This window comes from Grammomys surdaster, unplaced genomic scaffold, assembly GCF_004785775.1.
Source record: "Grammomys surdaster isolate TR1022 unplaced genomic scaffold, NIH_TR_1.0 125276, whole genome shotgun sequence".
NCBI classification, from domain to species: domain Eukaryota; kingdom Metazoa; phylum Chordata; class Mammalia; order Rodentia; family Muridae; genus Grammomys; species Grammomys surdaster.
In genome coordinates, this window is record NW_021620156.1 from 853724 (window position 1) to 871469 (window position 17746).

The 17746-nt window shown below is 38.5% G+C and overlaps 1 pseudogene; it reads left to right on the forward strand.

The window, feature by feature from the left end:
* The first annotated feature begins 7361 nt into the window (after window positions 1-7361).
* On the forward strand, window positions 7362-8701 carry LOC114637330 (annotated as a pseudogene).
* The last annotated feature ends 9045 nt before the right edge of the window (window positions 8702-17746 follow it).

A 17746-nucleotide genomic window follows, 5' to 3' on the forward strand; every position in this document is an offset into this window, starting at 1 on the left:
AATTGGAGGTGTTAGTACATAGTTTTATCTCTGTGTTAACTTTTAAGATATTGGATCATTGCTTTCCTGTTTTATGTTTTTTAACCTGGATCTTACAGCAGATATTCTTCTACACATTCATGGTATATCTAAATGTCTTTCATTAACGTTAGTAATGTTTTGATAGCTTTGTTAATAGTGCTACCCAGAAAAATCAAGTATGAATATGAGCAGAGTTGATCTGTTGCTAATAAGCACATGATGGTGGAGGTCACCAGGTTGAATTTATTACTCTCATAGAAATTTTGAACTTTATCTTTGAAGGCAAAGACATAAATATGAGATGCTTGATGTGTAAGCTTTAGTCTAATCTAATCACAAACAGACTCTTATTTTAGAAAGTACTCATAATAGTGCTCTCCATTATCAGTGTTTGAGATGTCTTTCTTTTTTTTAATTAAAAACATTTTACACAGTATATTCTAACTACAGTTTACCCTCCTGATGTTATTGATAGTTGTTCTCACTTCCATTCTCATCTGAATACATACCCTTACTATATCTCATTAGAAAATTATAGACTTCTAAGTTGTAATAACAAAACCTAACAATAAAATATAATAAGATAAAGGAAGGATCTCTTTGAACTTAAACAAGAAAATACAACATAAAGAAAAGATCCCCAAGAGAAGACATAAGAATCAGAGACACTCATTCACACTCTCAGTATTCCTATAAAATACTAAACTGAAATCTATAATAAATACACCAAGGACCCGATGTAGACTCATGTCAGCCCTGTACTTGCTGCTTCATCCCTTGTGAGTTCATATGAGCTTTGCTCCTCTTTGATTTAGAGGGCCTTTATCTTCGCGTGTCCTCTAAACCCTCTGCTAATTAAATATTTTTTCTACCTCTTCTTTTATGGGATTCTTTGAGCTGTGAAGGAAGGGATTTTATGGAGACATCCCATTTATAGTTATGCTGCCAAGTTCTATCTTGCAGTGTAATGTCTGGATATTGGGCCCAGTATTTGATTCCTACAGAAGGAAGTTTCTCTGACAAAGGCTGAATAAGGCTTTGACATAAATGTATAGAATAATATTAGGAGTCATTTTATTATTGCTTTCAGTATTATTTGGTTTTATTCTGAATCTCTAGGATATCTGGTCTCTGTTAATGGTCACCCAAGCAACATCGGAAAAGGGTTTCATCAGGGGAAGGTATGGGTTCCATCTCATATTGTAGGCTTTAAGTCTAATTACGCATTGGTTGGTTACTCCAACAAGTTTTGTGCCACCATACCACAGCACAAACTTTTGGTAGGATATAATGTACATCAAAGGTTTTCCTTTGCCCTGATTTGTGTTTACATTTCTCTTTTGGTAGACTGAAGAGCATATTCCATGTCAAAGACACTTAAACATAAGGATGAAAGCTCTATGCAGCATCAGCTCTTCTTCATGTCCTATGAGTTGAATGTGTACTGTCTTCAGCAATGGTGCCTTGCTGTCAGTTTCTGGAAAACAATCTATTATCTTGGCAACAGCTTGGGTTATTTGCAGTTTCTCTAGGACCATTTCTTCAACAATTTTATTGGATGTAACTCAGTCCCAGTAATGGAAGTTTTGTTTGGTGACAAGAGATCACCAGTTGGGACTCAATCTCCATCACTATCTGGAGACTTCATTAGGATTGCATTAATATATTTTAGGAAATTTTCACTGCACAAAATTTCTATGTCATTTCTCAAAGGCCCCCAATTCTACATATCTCTCCCCACATTCTTCCATTTACCCTATCTCCTATTTTCCTCTCCACCCCACAATCCCTTCCTACCTCTTGTCCCCAGTTTACCCATAAAAATCTATTATATTTCTTTTTTTCCAGGAAGATCCATGTGTTCCCTCAAATCTTTTCATTTACATCTGACCTCTCCTATGCATCATAGCATAGTAATAATTTACTTAGTGCTCATGCACACACACAGACAAACACACACACATACACACACAAACACACACACAGAGAGAGAGTGAAAGAGAGAGAGAGAGTGAAACACACAGAGAGAGAGAGAGAGAGAGAGAGAGAGAGAGAGAGAGAGAGAGAGAGAGACCATATTTTGGGGGTGAGTTTGGTTTACTTCACACAGGATTTTTTTCTAGCTACACCCATTTGATGGTAAATTTCAGGGTGTCAGTCCCTATCATATAAATGTTCCACATTTTATTCATCCTCTCTTATTTGTATTAGAAGAATCTGAGTTGTTTCCAAGTTCTGGTTATTATGAATATAGCAGGAATGAATTTGTTTGAGCAATTGCCCTTGAGTCCGGTGAAGTATCCTGTGAATACACCAAAGAGTCATATAGTTGGATATTATGGTACATGAATTTCCAACATTTTAATGACTTGCCCTATTGATTTCAATAGTGGCTATACAATTTTTATGGCATACAAGCAATGCATGAGTGTTCTCTGGTGAAAGATACTACAAAAGATAATTTCTTTTCGAGGTGAATGGTAAATAATAGTTTATTCTGAATGTATGAAAAACAGTATGCTTTGCATTCACACTCACTATTTGTGAGGCCTCAGAGTTTGGAGAGATCTGGCAGAGGGGAAGTTTTCTTGGAGATAGGGGATAGGAGTGGGGAATGGGATGAGAAATTGTGGGAGGGGGACAAGGAGGGTGGCAAAAGTTAGACTGTAAAAAATAAAAGTAATAATAAAAATTATTTACATACCTTGAAAGAGCAATTCTCAGCTTCATATGGAAAAATAAAATCCCCCAATAGCTAAAAAAAAAATCCTGAACAATAAAAGAACTTCTACATGTATCATTATCTCTGATTTCAAGCTGGATTGCAAAGCAATATTGATTTTTACAAAAATGCATGGTTTGTGTATAGAAACAGGTTCACCAATGGAATCTAATCAAAGGCCCAGAAATAAGCTCACACACCTACACACACTTCATTTTTGACAAAGAAAACAAAACTATACAGTGGAAAAAGAAAGAATCTTCAATAAATGGTGCTGATCTACCTGGATGTATGCATGTAGAAGAATGCAAAAAGATCCATATTTATCTTCATGCACAAAACTCAATTCCAAGTGGATCAGGGATCTCAACTTAAAATAGGATACACTAAATCTAATAGCAGAGAAAGTAGGAAATAGCCTTGAACACATTCAGGAAACAATTTCCTGAACATAACACCAATGCCTCAGTTTCTAAGTTCAACAACTGATAAATGGGACCTCGTGGTATTGAAAGTATTCTGTAAGGCAAAAGACACTGTCAACAGGATGAAACAGCAGCCTACATATTGGGAAAGGATCTTCACTAACCCCATATTTAACATAGTGTGAAGGTCTGAAACAGGAATGTTCAATGGCTGAGAAGTACTTAAAGAAATGTTAAACATCTTTAGTCATCAGGGAAATGCAAATCAAAATGACCCAAGATTCCATATTACAACAATCATAATATCTAAGTACAAAAAAATAAGAAGCAATAGCACATGCTGGTGAGGGTGTAGAATAAGTAGAACAATCCTCTATTGCTAGTGAGACACCAAACTTGTACAATCGCTCTGGAAATCAATCTGGAAACTTCTCTGTAAAGTTCTACCTAAAGACCCAGCTATACCACTCCTGGGTATATACACAAAAGATGCTCCACCATACCACAAGGACACATACTGCTCTATGTTCATAGCACCTTTATTTGTAATAGCCAGTAACTAGCAAAAATGGACATGTCCTTCAACAAACAAACAAAAAAGTAGATCCAAAATGCAGTTCATTTACACAATGGAATAGCATTCAGTTATTGAAAAACAGGGACACCATGAATTTTTCAGGCAAATTAATGGAATTAGAGAATATCCTGAGTGAGATAATCCAGACCCAAAATGAAATGCATGGTATATACTCACTGCTAAGTGAATATTAGCTATATAGTACAGGATGACAATGAAACAACCTACAGACCCAAAAATGTAAAACAAGAAAGAGGGTCCAAGAAACATTCTCAGGTGTTGGAAGAGACAGGAAAAAAGACATTGTATCATCATTACCAAATAAAATTCATAAGCATAACTACAACCCACAAAGAATTAAGAATTAAAATTGTTCCCCAAAGTTTCAAGCTTCCCTATTCCGAGGCCTGTAGCCAAAATAATACAAATTGCAAATTTATCATTAGTTAAACTTTAACTTTTAACTTATTATACTTCAGACCTCAGAGCTCTGAGGTGAGCTACTTCCATTTTCCTGTGAAGTTCTAATGATAAATGACATGGACAAAGCTTCTGGGAAGTGATCAGAAAGGATAAAATTAACCCTTAGCTCAGTAGTTCCATTAGCTTTCTACTTCTGTGTATTGCACACAATGACTCTCCTAAGAGTCCCAGTGTTTTGACTTAGTTTTACTAATATATAATTTTATACATTTTATACTTGCTTATCCAGGAACCACTCTTTTTTTCTGTTGTTTATTTTTTATTGGATATTTTATTTATTTACATTTCAGATGTCATCACCTTTCCCATTTCCCCTCCCTAGAACCCCCAATCACATTGCCCCTCCTCCTTTGGCTTTTATACCATTTTAATTACATGCATGTATTAAGGTCAGTTCTGGGTTGAGGGTCTAGCAATACAAGAGATCCAAATAATCAAGGAACAAGCAAGACAATAACCACAAATAGCAAAGAACAACAAAAAAAAAGCATTAAACACAGTTCTGTGAACAATCCCATGATCACTATTTCTAAGGGTTTATCAGGATGACCAAATATCTGAGCTAACTTCCAGATTCTACACAGAGCCTTACCAACCTAAGACAGAAATGCATTGCTTTGGATAATGCATATTCAATGATGGATAAGGAAGGCATTCTTGTCAGAATGACCTAAGACAGGCTCAGACTTGTTTATGAAATAAAAAAGGGGAGAGCCAGAGAGCCTTTGGGGCTGCTTAGCAGGAATCTAACATGGGCCAAGGACAAGGAAATGGGCTGCTTGGCAGGAATATGACATTGACCAAGGACAAGGAAGTAGGATTCAGGCAGGAATATGACAGGCTAGAACAAAGAAGTAATTTCAGGCAGGAATCTAAATATTAGGCTAGAACAAAAAAGTAATTTCAGACAGGAATCTAAATTTTAGCCGAGAACAAGGAAGTAGGCTTCAGACAGGAACCACTCTTAAATGTTATGCAAAATATTTTTCATAACTTCAATAGATTTTTCCTTTTTGGGGGTCCCACATTGGCTCTATTTCATTTTCTAATAATTTCTTCAAATTTTCTTTGCAAGTCAAGCATTAATCTGGAACCACCATTGTGCAGTTATTGCATTGTTTCCTATATGAGAACACATAGCATGGACCTGGGATATTAGGACTTTGCTGTGCTGTTCCTCATGCCTCAATTTTAATTGTTTGAGAATCATTACATCAAGGAACATCGAGTTTCACAGAATTCACTAGAGCAGAAGGAGAAAGAAATAAGAAAGTCAGAAATAATAGAATAACTATGCACACCAAAATCAACTGAAAAACAATCATGCACAAGTGAAATCTATACAGTGGTTGTCCAGGGCTAAGGTTAGGAGAAATGGGAATGACTGTTTTTTTTACAAAGAGCTGCCACAGGCTACTGAAATGTCTCTATCCTGGCCTACTACAGGCAATCCCTTATTTCAGATAGCAGGTCCACTGGAGGGATGTGTCTCCCACTTCTCAGGGTCACAGACACTATCTTCTTTACAAGGAGCTGCTGTGAGCTAATGAGACATCTCCATCCTGGCTTCCTTCAGGCAGTCCCTGTTATTGTATGCAGTCCCCAGCAATAGCCAAACATAAGTCTGAGCTCAGGGACTATTATGGAAGAGTTTGTAGAAGGATTGAAAGCCCTGAAGAGGATAGCAACTCTACAGGAAGATGAACAGAGGTAACTAAATTCTACCCCTGGCAGCATCTAGAGCTGAGCCACCAAAAAAAGAACATGAATGTTCTGAATTTCAGCCCTTGGCACATAAGGCTTCCTTGTGGGCTGAAATGGGAGATAATGTACCCAACATGGGTACACAAAGAATTCTCAACAGAGGAATCTCAAATGGCTGAGAAGCATTTAATGAAATGTTCAACATCATTACTCATCAGAGAAATGCAAATCAAAATGACCCTGAAACTTCACCTTGCACCAATCGTAATGGCTAAAATCAAACACTCAAATGATAGTACAGGTTACCCTTAGATGTGGAGAAGGAGGAGCACTGCCCCACTGCTGGTTGGATTGCGAACTGGTAGAACCAGTCTGAAAATCAATCTGGAAATTTCTCTGAAAATAGGAAATAGCCCTATCTGAAGACCCAGCTATACCACTCTTGGGTATATGCCAAAAAACGTTCCACCATATCACAAGACATATGATCCACTATGTATACAGTAGCCTTATTTGTAATAGAAAAAAAACTGAAAACAACTCAGATGTCCCTCAATAGAAGTATAGATACAAAAAAAAAAAAAATGTGGTTCAATTACACAATGGAATGCTACCCTGTAGGATCCTGAAGGGCTGTTATATCCTGGCTGAGACTTTCTGTGTGCTGCTGTCTACTAAGTAACATTCTGCAGTTCCTCTAAGATCAAAAACATCCTGACTAAGGCATGGTTCCCCAGGAAGAGAATTTACACTTGACATTCAACAAAATATCCTGTTGAAGGATGATGCCGCAGGAAGGGAATTTACACTTGACATCCCATTGCCCCTCAGTTGACTTCCTATTTTTTCCTGAGTTTGTTTTCCTTCCCTGGCTTGGTGTATATATTGAACCTGGCCAGTAAAGGCATTGACATTCTCTCAAAATGGATGACCCGAGTCTGAGTCTTTCTTTAATCCCCCAGGCCTACACCTGAGCTCAGTACTGCAGGCAGCTCTGAGCTGTCAAGTGGAGGTCCCACCAAGAGCGGGAAGGAGAGGAGAACCTGACGGGATCATTACTGGAAAAAGCCGGCCAGCTCAGTGAGTAAACTGAAAGTAGTAAGTAGCACTACATGAGTTTGACCACTTTGATTGTACCATGGGAACTAGGAGTTCTTTCCTACATGTAGTGGCACAGGATGATGCAGCTAAGAAATCCTTGCATGAGGTGGAGAATAGCTCCAGTTCTGAGGATGAGAGAGAAATTTTACAAAAGGAAAAATTGAAGAAATTCAAGGGAAAAGGGGAAGCGAGAGTGGACAAGCGACTCAGTCCCTGGGTGACAGCGGTGGCAGCTGGGAGAGCACAATGGCCAGGCTGGGGACATTTCTGCAGCAGCAGTGGTGGTGGGTGGCTACAGGAACTACAGAGACCGTGGCCCACACCAGCCATGCTGAATAAAAACAAGAAAGAGAAAGAACCATGAAACTGGTGAAAAGTAGAAAAAGTTCAAAAGAAGGACAACATACAGTGGAAGCAGAGAACGCCAGCAGGAAAAACAGCCTCGCAGCTGTCCAGTCTTCGACATCTACTAAAATAAAATCCCTCAGCCAATCGTAGTCCCTGTGAAGAAAGACAAATGGCAGAACTCCTCACAGTTTAATGCCAGCAGTAATAGAGAACAGCAAAAACTCCCATCTTTACAAGATGTTCCTCCTGCAGGTCAAGAGAAGCTTTTCATCCAGAAGCTACATCAGTGTTGTGCCTTCGTTGACTTTGCTTCTTACCCACTGAGTGACCTGAAGTGGAAAGAAGTAAAGTGAACTGTGCTAAGCGAAATGGTGGAGCATATCACACACAACTGGAATGCGATCTCAGAGCCCATTTACCCCAAAGCCATCCACATGGTTGTAGTTAGTATGTTTTGAACCTCGCACCCTCCTCCAATCCTATGGGAGCAGAATTCAACCCAGGAGGAGATGAAACAATGTTAGAAGCAGCCTGGCCTCATCTGCAGCTTGTTTATGAATTTTTCTTAAGATTTTTAGAGTCTCCAGATTTCCAACCCAATATAGCAAAGAAATATATTGATCAGAAGTTTCTATTGCAGCTTCTAGAACTCTTTGACAACGAGGATCCTTGGGAAAGAGATTTTCTAAAAACAACCCTGCACAGAATCTATGTACAGTTCTTAGGCCTGCGTGCTTACATCAGAAAACAGATAAATAATATATTTTATAGATTTATCTATGAGATAGAGCACCACAGTGGCATAACAGAATTACTGGAGATCCTTGGAAGTATAATTAATGGATTTGCCTTACCACTAAAGGAAGAGCACAACATTTTCTTGTTGAAGGTGTTGCTACCCTTGCACAAAGTGAGGTCCCTAAGTGTGTACCATTCCAAGCTGGCGTACTGTGTCATGCAGTTTTTAGAGAAGAACAGCACTCTCACTGAACCAGTAGTAATGGCACTTCTCAAATACTGGCCAAAGACTCACAGTCCAAAAGAAGTAATGTTCTTAAGTGAATTAGAAGAAATTTTAGATGTAATTGAACCATCAGAATTGTGAAGATCATGCAGCCTATTTTCCAACAGTTAGCCAAATATGTTTCCAGCCCTCACTTCCAGGTGGCAGAACAGGCACTCTATTCCTGGAATATTGAGTACATCATGAGTTTAATCAGTGATAATGCAGCAAAAATTCTGCCCATCATGTTTCCATCCTTATACTGCAATTCAGAGCCCTCCTGGGATACGTCCTGGTTTCTCTCTGGGTCCTATTGAAGAAATCCTTAGTTCTGCTTTCCCTGTCTATTGTTTGCCCTTGGCATGCCAATCTGTTAATTGTCTGTTTTTATTTAATTGTTTGAATGATTGTTGTACTATGCTTTATGTTTAAAAAGTATTTATTGGGTATGATTAAAATTCACAATTTTGATAATAGAAAGTTGGTTTAACTAGTAACTCAGTGCTGGAGAGAAGGCTCAGCTCTTAAAGGCCAGGCTATAGGAGAAAGAACACATTTAACTTTGAAAAATTATCTTGAAAAAACAAAAAGGGAGGGGTTTACCTCACCTCATGCAAGATTACCCTTTATTTTATAATTTTTAATTTTTTTATTAGTGGATAAGGATACATTGTCTTCAGCAGACAGACATTGGAAATGAGACCAGAAGGCACTGGGCTTAGTGAAATGGAAAGAATTGTCATCAAGTGTTTGGCAAGGCCTTCATTCTGTGTTAGTCAGTGTGAAAGGTTCTGTTTGTGTTTTTCTAAAGATGCTGAAAGTCTTGTTTGGATTTCTGAGCTCTGTGTGTGCCCTGCCACTATGCAGCCTCACCCAAGTGGAGACCTACTGGGGCCTCATGAAGAACCCCCCAATTCTGATATCAATGGAGATAAGCAGCTCAACCTGGCTGGTCATAGTTCCCACCAACAAGACTACTGGAAAAGCTGCTGCTAATTTTGAGAAACCAACAATTGTTCATGTTACTGATCAGTTATTAATGTTACTTGTATATAGCCTCTCTATGAAGAAAAGTTTCTAGCAGAACTCAAACTGGCCAGAAGGCTCCTTAAAGGATGGGCTAGAGGTCTTTGTCTTTGGGAGTCCTATCCTTTGGGGCAGCCACAGCAGGATTGATATTTCTTTGCCACTTTTACAGACAGCAGATCCAGTCCCAGGCAATTACTAAGCAGGTACTCGTATTGCTGGCATGAGAGAACCCTTCTGCCCAGGTTTGGCACAGCCTTTACCAAGAAGAGTTAGTAAATGACAGGCAACTCCTTTACAGTCCTTACCTACCTAAGACAGGAGCCTTGAGGCTGGCAGAGATTCCCAATGACAGGTAATTGGTATTGATGGAAGATGACCTAAGACAGACACTATTTGCCTATAAAATAAAAATAGATGACCCAAGTCTGAGTCTTTCTTTAATCCCCCAGGCCTATGCACAAGCTCAGTACCACAGGCAGCACCAGAGCTGTCACTACCCAGCTACCTAAAATGAAGACATCATGAATTTTGCAAGCAAATGGAGGGAACTAGAAAATATCATCCTGAATAAGATAACCCAGACCCAAAAGGACATGCATGCTATGCACAATCATGGGAAGTAGAGGTAGAGAGGAAGCTAGGTGGGAGAAGGGAGGAGGTGCAAAAATAGGAGTCAGGGTTAGGTAATGGGGGAAGGGGAGACAAGAGAGTCTTAGAGGTCCAGGAAAAGGAATGGAAATATGTAGCTGTGGTATGTCAGGGAGGAACCTCTAAAAAATACAAGAGACCTGGAATGTTAGAGGCTCCCATGACTCAATGGGGATGACCTTAGCCAAAATGCCCTATAGTGGGGCAATGGAACCTGAACAGACCACTTACAGTAGATAAACAGAGCCCTCAGTAGAGAGATAGTCTCAGCAACTTACCTTCAAATTTTCTGATGTAGAATTGTTCCTGTCAAAAAGAAATACAACAAAAATGGAGCAAAGATTGAAGGAAAGGCCATCTATTGACAGGTCCAACTTGAATTCCATCTAATGGGTAGACCCCAAATGCTGACACTATTACTAATGCTGCATTGTGCTTGCAGACATGAGCCTAGCATGGCTGTCTTCTGAGAGGCTCTACCAGTAGGTAACTTAGAGAGGTTGCAGAAACTCAGCCAATCATTGAATTGAGGTCAGGGACATCTATGAAAGTGTTACCAGAACTGTTGAAGGAGCTGAAGGGATGGCAAACACAAAGGCATACCAAGAGTCTCAACTCACCTGGACACCTGGGAACTCGCAGAGTCTAAACCACCAACCAAAGGGCATACAATAGGTGGCTCATGGCCACAAGCCATGTAATAGAGGACTGCCATGTATGGCCTGAGTTGGATGAATTGTTTCTAATCCTATAGATACATGATGCTCCAGTCAAGAGTTGAAGGGGAGGTGAGTAGGGTGTGGGATGAGTGGGTGGGTGGTGTAGGTAGATGGGGAGAACCTCCTCAGAGGCAAATAGGAGGGAAGATTGGGTGAAGAACTCTTGGAGGAAGACAGAAGGGAGGTAACATTTGGCATGTAAATAACTAAAACTTTTTTTAAAAAAAAATAAGTATATGATGATGTCATTTTTTCAATTGCTATTCCTTTTTCTCAGGTGACTCTATCTCATATAGAAGATATTGACACAACTGTCAAAGAAAATTCAAAACATAAAACATCTCCTAACCCAAACATCAGGAAATTCAGAACACAATGAAAGACCAAACCTAAGAATAAAAGGAATAGAAGAGAGTGAAGATTTGCAGCTCAAACGACCATTAAACATCTTCAACAGAATCAAAGAAGAAAACTTCTTCAGCCTAAAGAAAGAGATGGATATAATGTACAAGAAACCTATAGAACACCAAATAGATTGGACAAGAAGAGAAAATTCTCTTGTCACTTAATAGTCAAAACATTAAATGGACAGAACAAAGACAGAATATTGAAAGTTTAAAAAAAGAGGCTAAGTAACATATAAAATCAGACTTATGATAATTACATCAGACTTCTCAACAGAGATTCTAAAAGCCAGAAGATCCTGTACAGATGTCATGCAGACCCAAAGAAAAGACAAATGACAGCCTGCACTACTATATAGAGAAAAACCCTCAATCATCATAAAAGGAGAAACAAAAATATCCCATAAGGGGGAAAAACAAATTTAAACAATATCTATCTACTAATGTAGCCCTACAGAGGATTCTAGAAGAAAAACTCCAACAAAAGGTGACAATCTAGAACAAACAAACAAACAAACAAACAAAACTCCAAAAAGTTAATCATATTACAACAAACCCAAAAGGAGAGAATTGCAAATACATAAGCCCACCTCCAACAACAAAGACAGCAGAAACTAATATTCATATGTCTTCAATATCCCTCAGCATCAATGGACTCAATTCCTCAATTAAAAAAAAAACTTAGACTAACAGCTTGATTAAACAAGCAGAATCTAACATTTTGCTACATTCAAGAAACACACCTCAAAGACTAAGACAGAAATTACCTCAGAGTATAAAGTTGAAAAAAATTGTCCAAGCAAATGGTCTCAAGAAACAAACTGGAGTTGCCATTATAATATCCAATAAAATAGATTTTCAACCAAAAGTTATCAAACAAGATTGGAAAGTACACTTTGTATTCATCCTATGTCCTTTTAATTACAGAAGCTTTTCAATTTCATGAGTTTCCCATTTATCAGTTCTTGATCTTAGAGCCTGAGCCATTGGAGTTTTGTTTAGAAAATCCCCTCATTACCTCAAACCCATGCCAATGAGTTTGAGGCTCTTTTCCATCTTCTCTTCTATTAGGCTCAGTGTATTTGTTTGTATGTTGAGATCCTTTATCCATTTGGACTTGAGTTCTGTGCAAGTTGACAAATATGGATTTTTTTTCATTTTTCTACATATATACTACCACTTAGACCAGCACCATTTATTGAAGATGCTTTCTTTCTTTAAAAGCTTCCTACATCATTAAACACAATGTATCTTAACCACATTCATCTCTCCATTCCAGACATAACATCTTGCAACACAATTACATTATTTTACCACATTATGAGTAAACATTTTGAGCATTTTTATTACATTGTGATGATCTATAAAATAGTGAGTTTACTGGGTTTTGCTGTACTCAATAGATTGATTCCACCATCAAGCTGAGTATTTCGTGACACAACCTCAACAGATATCTGGTTAAAATAAAAACTCTGTTCTTTCAATACTCAATACTGCATCTATAGCTAGAATATTCCAGGTTATCATGTCAAAAGATGCTGCAAAAGATAATGTTATAAGTCTTGCTGATGACAATGTCCAGTACAGTTAGGAACCTGAATCAGAGGAGGACGGGTCATAGACCTGATGTAGATATAATGATCAAAGAAACCCGCTTTATCATTCATCAACCATCTCCTAAGACCTTTAAAACTTTAGATACCTCAAGATCCCTGGCTTCCTCACAGACCTATTAAACTTGATGTCTCCTTAACCATGTCATCCTTCTGAGAAAGACCCTTGTTTAGCCCCTTGAGACAACTCCAAGACAATTTTAGTGGTTTCACCTTGCATCATATCTGCCCTCAGCCTAAATATCTTGTCCCATCCATGATGTCCTCTTGACTGGAAAACTTAGGATATCATAATACTCAACTTTCAGGCATATTTAATTGCCCATACTTTAACATATGCTCCAACCATGGACCATGACTGTGATAAATGGCTCTAGAGGGTTTTTTTCCCTTCTCCTGTCCTCCTTTAATCCACTCTTATCTCTTGCTCTTCCATGTTCTCTTCTATTTCCTGTTCTCACATTTCTTCCCTCTCCATTTCTACATATCCCAATAAGCCTATGTTTTTACTGATACAACTTAAAGATCAAATGTCCCTTCCACAGGCTCATGTTTTTGACCCTCATTACCAAGTAGATGGAACTGTTTGTGAAGATTTTAGAAACTGTAGTGGAGGGACCTAACTTGAGATAGCAGATTATAGGTCAGATGTGTGTCCTTGAAAGTAGTGTATGGGTTTTAATGCATGAAATTTCTCTTACAGCATGGTAGATTGATGCACATCAGAAATAGGAGAGAATTCTCTCAGATTAATCTAAAAATATTAGGAACAGCCTGCTTATCTAGCATTAAAACACATAACGTGGAACACACAAATTACGTTTTTCCAATCATATTCCTGTATGCTCATGGCTTCCAATACTACATGCATGGCTATCAACTCTTATTCATGGACTAATTATTATCCCTACATAAGAACCAATCACTACCTGATTATGATAAGTCATTGTTAATCAAAATTTATTTTGCACAGACAATATACAATATGGCTATGAGAAAGTGCAAAGTAGCTGTTGCAGTCTGCAGAAGCAGCATTAGGATATGTTTTTAGGAGGTTACGGCTGAAAGAAAGTTTCTCACAGTTCTTCTGGCTTGGAAAATATTCCTAGGTCAAGGCCTCTTGAGAAGGAATTCTGTGGCTTCAGCAGCAGTCATATTCGTAATGGAAGCTGGAGTGAACTTTTCATAGTTTTTGTGAAATTATTAATGCATCATTGATGAAATAACAGCAGTCCTTACTCTATACAGGTATCTGTTTTTGGTTTGATTTGGTTTGGTTTGTATTATTTTGTTTTTGACATCTCCTCTAGGCTGGGAGGCCCGATCCAACTATCTGAAAGGAGTCAATAAAAGGGTCAAATTCCCTTGTAGTTAGTGGAAGGAAAATTAAACATTGAAGTTGTTCACCATGAAAATATCAAATAATACAAACTTCTTATTAGTATTTGAATGTGATCACCTATTCATCAAAAGCTTAGAAAGATTGGGCTCTGAAGTGGAAACTTCTGGTTGTGTCATGTGATAAAGACTAAAGTGGAGTTTTGCTGAGACAAGACCCATGGGAGTGTGTGTAATGTTTGGAGAGAGTATAAATAGGCTTCAATGGACGGTGATGACACACTTACATAACTAGCCTTGTAACACTTCCTTGGTCTCATGTCTTTGCTGATCTTCATTTTGTTGAGAGAGGCATGGTAAAGAACATCTCCTGATATTTCATCTGGTCCTGGTTGCTCCTGCTGACTCATGCCAATTTGACAAAGGCATGGCTGTTTCTTCTGGATCGTGCTGTGTTTGGTATCCTAAGACTACTGAACTGGATTACTGATATCCTGTCAGATATTGGAATTACCTGAAAAAAAAAAACTACTTCTAAAACAGGTTTATACCTCCTTGTCTCATTTACCATTCTTCTCCACTACTTGGACAGTGGGCTAAAAGGGAGTCAAAGCACTTGAGAACCCTTGTTAAAAGTAGGAGTTCAAAAATCTAAGCCTACAGAGCTCCCTCTGATATTTTCTTATTCCATCTAAATGTTTTTCTTACATTGTAGATTTTAATCCCATGCTTTAAATATAACTTTAAATGTGTGAGAATGTTATCCACTTCGTAGCTGTGATTGCCTTCAGTTAGTCTATTGTTTCTTTGGTTGGAAAATGTTATTGGTGAGTTAGAGAGGATGAAATCTCTCCTGACTCCTACACTACGCAGAAGACAGCTTTGAAAAGATAAAATCAGAGTTTATAAGAGCAGTGATATCCAGCACTCACTGTATCTCTCCCAGATCAAAGGACAGAATATTGTCCAATTGGCTGTTCATGATCCAACTCTACATCTGTATTCTTGGATAGTATCTTATACAATGGAGTCAGGTTTAGAATAGAAGAGTTCATATGGCAACATATTCTATCTCATAATTCATATATTCATTTTTTAATTAATTTATTGGATATTTTATTTACATTTCAGAAGTTATCCCCTTTCCTCACTCCCTCCAACCCAGGAATCCCCTATCCCATCCCTCATCTTTCTGCTTCTATGAGGATATGTCCCAACCCACCCTCCCACTCCCACCTCCCCACCCATGATTTCCCCCACACTGTGGCATCCAGCCTTCACTGGACCAAGGACTTCCTCACTCACTTATGCCTGACAATGTCATCCTCCCCTAAGAATACAGCTGGGGCCAAGGATCCCTCCCTATGTGCTCCCAGACTGGTAGTTTAGACCCTGGGAGCTCTGGTTGATTGATATTGCTGCTCTCCCCATGGGGCTGCAAATCCTTTCAGCTCCTTCATTCTTCTCTCTCACTCCTCCATTGAGAACCTCATGATCAGCTCAGTGGTTAGCTGTGAGCACCCACCTCTGTGTATGTCAGACTCTTGCAGATCTCTAAGGATACAGTTATATCAGGCTCCTGTCAGCATTCACTTCCTAGCATCCACATCAGTGTCTACCATTGGTGACTGCAATGGGATGGATAGCCAGGTGGAGCAGTCTATGGACAGCCCCTCCAGTTTCTGTCAAATGTTTTGTCTCCATATTTGCTCCCATGAGTATTTTGTTACCCCTTCTAAGAAGGGCCAAAGCACCCACACTTGGTCTTCCTTCTTCATGAGTTTCATGTGGTCTGTGAGTTGAATCTTGGATAATGTGAGCTTTTGAGCTATCCAATTATCAGTGAGTGCATACCATGTGTGTTATTTTGTGATTGGGTTACCTCACTCAGGATAATATTTTCTAGTTCCATCCATTTACCTAATAATTTCTCAAATTTATTGTTTTTAGTAGCTGAGTAATATTCCATTGTGTAAATGTACCACATTTTCCATTTTTATTCCTCTGTTGAAGGAAATCTGGGTTCTTTCCAGCTTCTGGCTATTATAAATAATGCTTCTACGAGCATAGCGGAGCATATGTCCTTGCTATATGTTGGAGAACCTTGTGGGTTTATGCCCAGGAGTGGTATAGCTGGGTCCTTAGTTAATGCTATGTCCAATTTTCTGAGGAACCACCAGACTGATTTCCAGAGTGGTTGTACCATCTTAAAATCCCATCAACAATGGAGGAGTATTCGCCTTTCTCCACATCCCCACCAGCATCTACTATCACCTGAGTTTTTATCTTGGCCATTCTAACTGGTGTGAGGTGGAATTTCAGGGTTGTTTTGATTTGCATCTTTCTGATGACTAAGGATATTGAACACTTCTTCAGGTGCTTCTTGGCCATTTCTTTAGGTGATTTTCAGCCATTCGAGTTTCCTGAGTTGAGAATTCTTTGATTAGCTCTGTAACCCATTTTAAATAGGGTTATTCGGTTGTCTGGAGTCTAATTTCTGGAATTCTTTGTATATATTGGGTATAAGCCCTCTATCGGATGTAGAACTAGTAAAGATCTTTTCCCAATCTGTTGATTGCTATTTTGTCCTATTAACAGGGTCCAGAGGACACTTACAGAGGCGTTGCAATTTTATGAGGTCCTTTTTGTCAATTCTTGATCTTAGAGCATAAGCCATTGGTGTACTGTTCAGGAACTTTTCCCTGTGCCTAGGTATTCAAGGGTCTTCATTCTATGAAGCCACAATTAAGCTCATACCAAAACCACACAGAGACCCAACAAAGAAAGAGAACTTCAGACCAATCTCCCTTATGAATATCGATGAAAAAATACTCAATACAATTCTCACAAACCAAATCCAAGAGCACATCAAAACAATCATCCATCATAATCAAGTAGGCTATATCCCAGGAATGCAAGGATGGTTCAATATTCAGAAATCCATCAATGTAATCTACTATAAAAACAAACTCAAAGGAAAAAACTACATGATCATATCACTAGATGCTGAGAAAGCATTTGACAAAATTCAACATCCCTTGATGGTAAAAGTCCTAGAAATATCAGGAATTCAAGGCCCATATCTAAACATAGTAAAAGCAAACCAGTAGCCAACATCAAACTAAATGGAGAGAAACTTGAAGCAATCTCACTAAAATCAGGGACTAGACAAAGCTGCCAGTCTCTCCTTACCTATTCAATATAGCACTGGAAGTCCTAGCCAGAGTAATTAGACAACAAAAAGAAGTCAAACAAATACAAATCAGAAAGGAAGAAGTCAAAATTTCACTACTTGCGGATGATATGATAGTATACTTAAGTGACCCAAAACTTCTACCAGAGAACTCCTAAACCTGATAAACAACTTCAGCAAAGTGGATAGTTATAAAATCAACTCAAACAAATCAGTAGCCTTCCTCTACTTGAAGGATAGACAGGCTGAGAAAGAAATTAGGAATGACACCCTTCACAATAGTCACAAATAATATAAAATATCTAGGTGTGAATCTAACCAAGCAAGTGAAAGATCTGTATGACGAGAACTTCAAGTCTCTGAAGAAAGAAATCGAAGAAGATCTCAGAAGATGGAAAGATCTCCCATGCTCATGGAT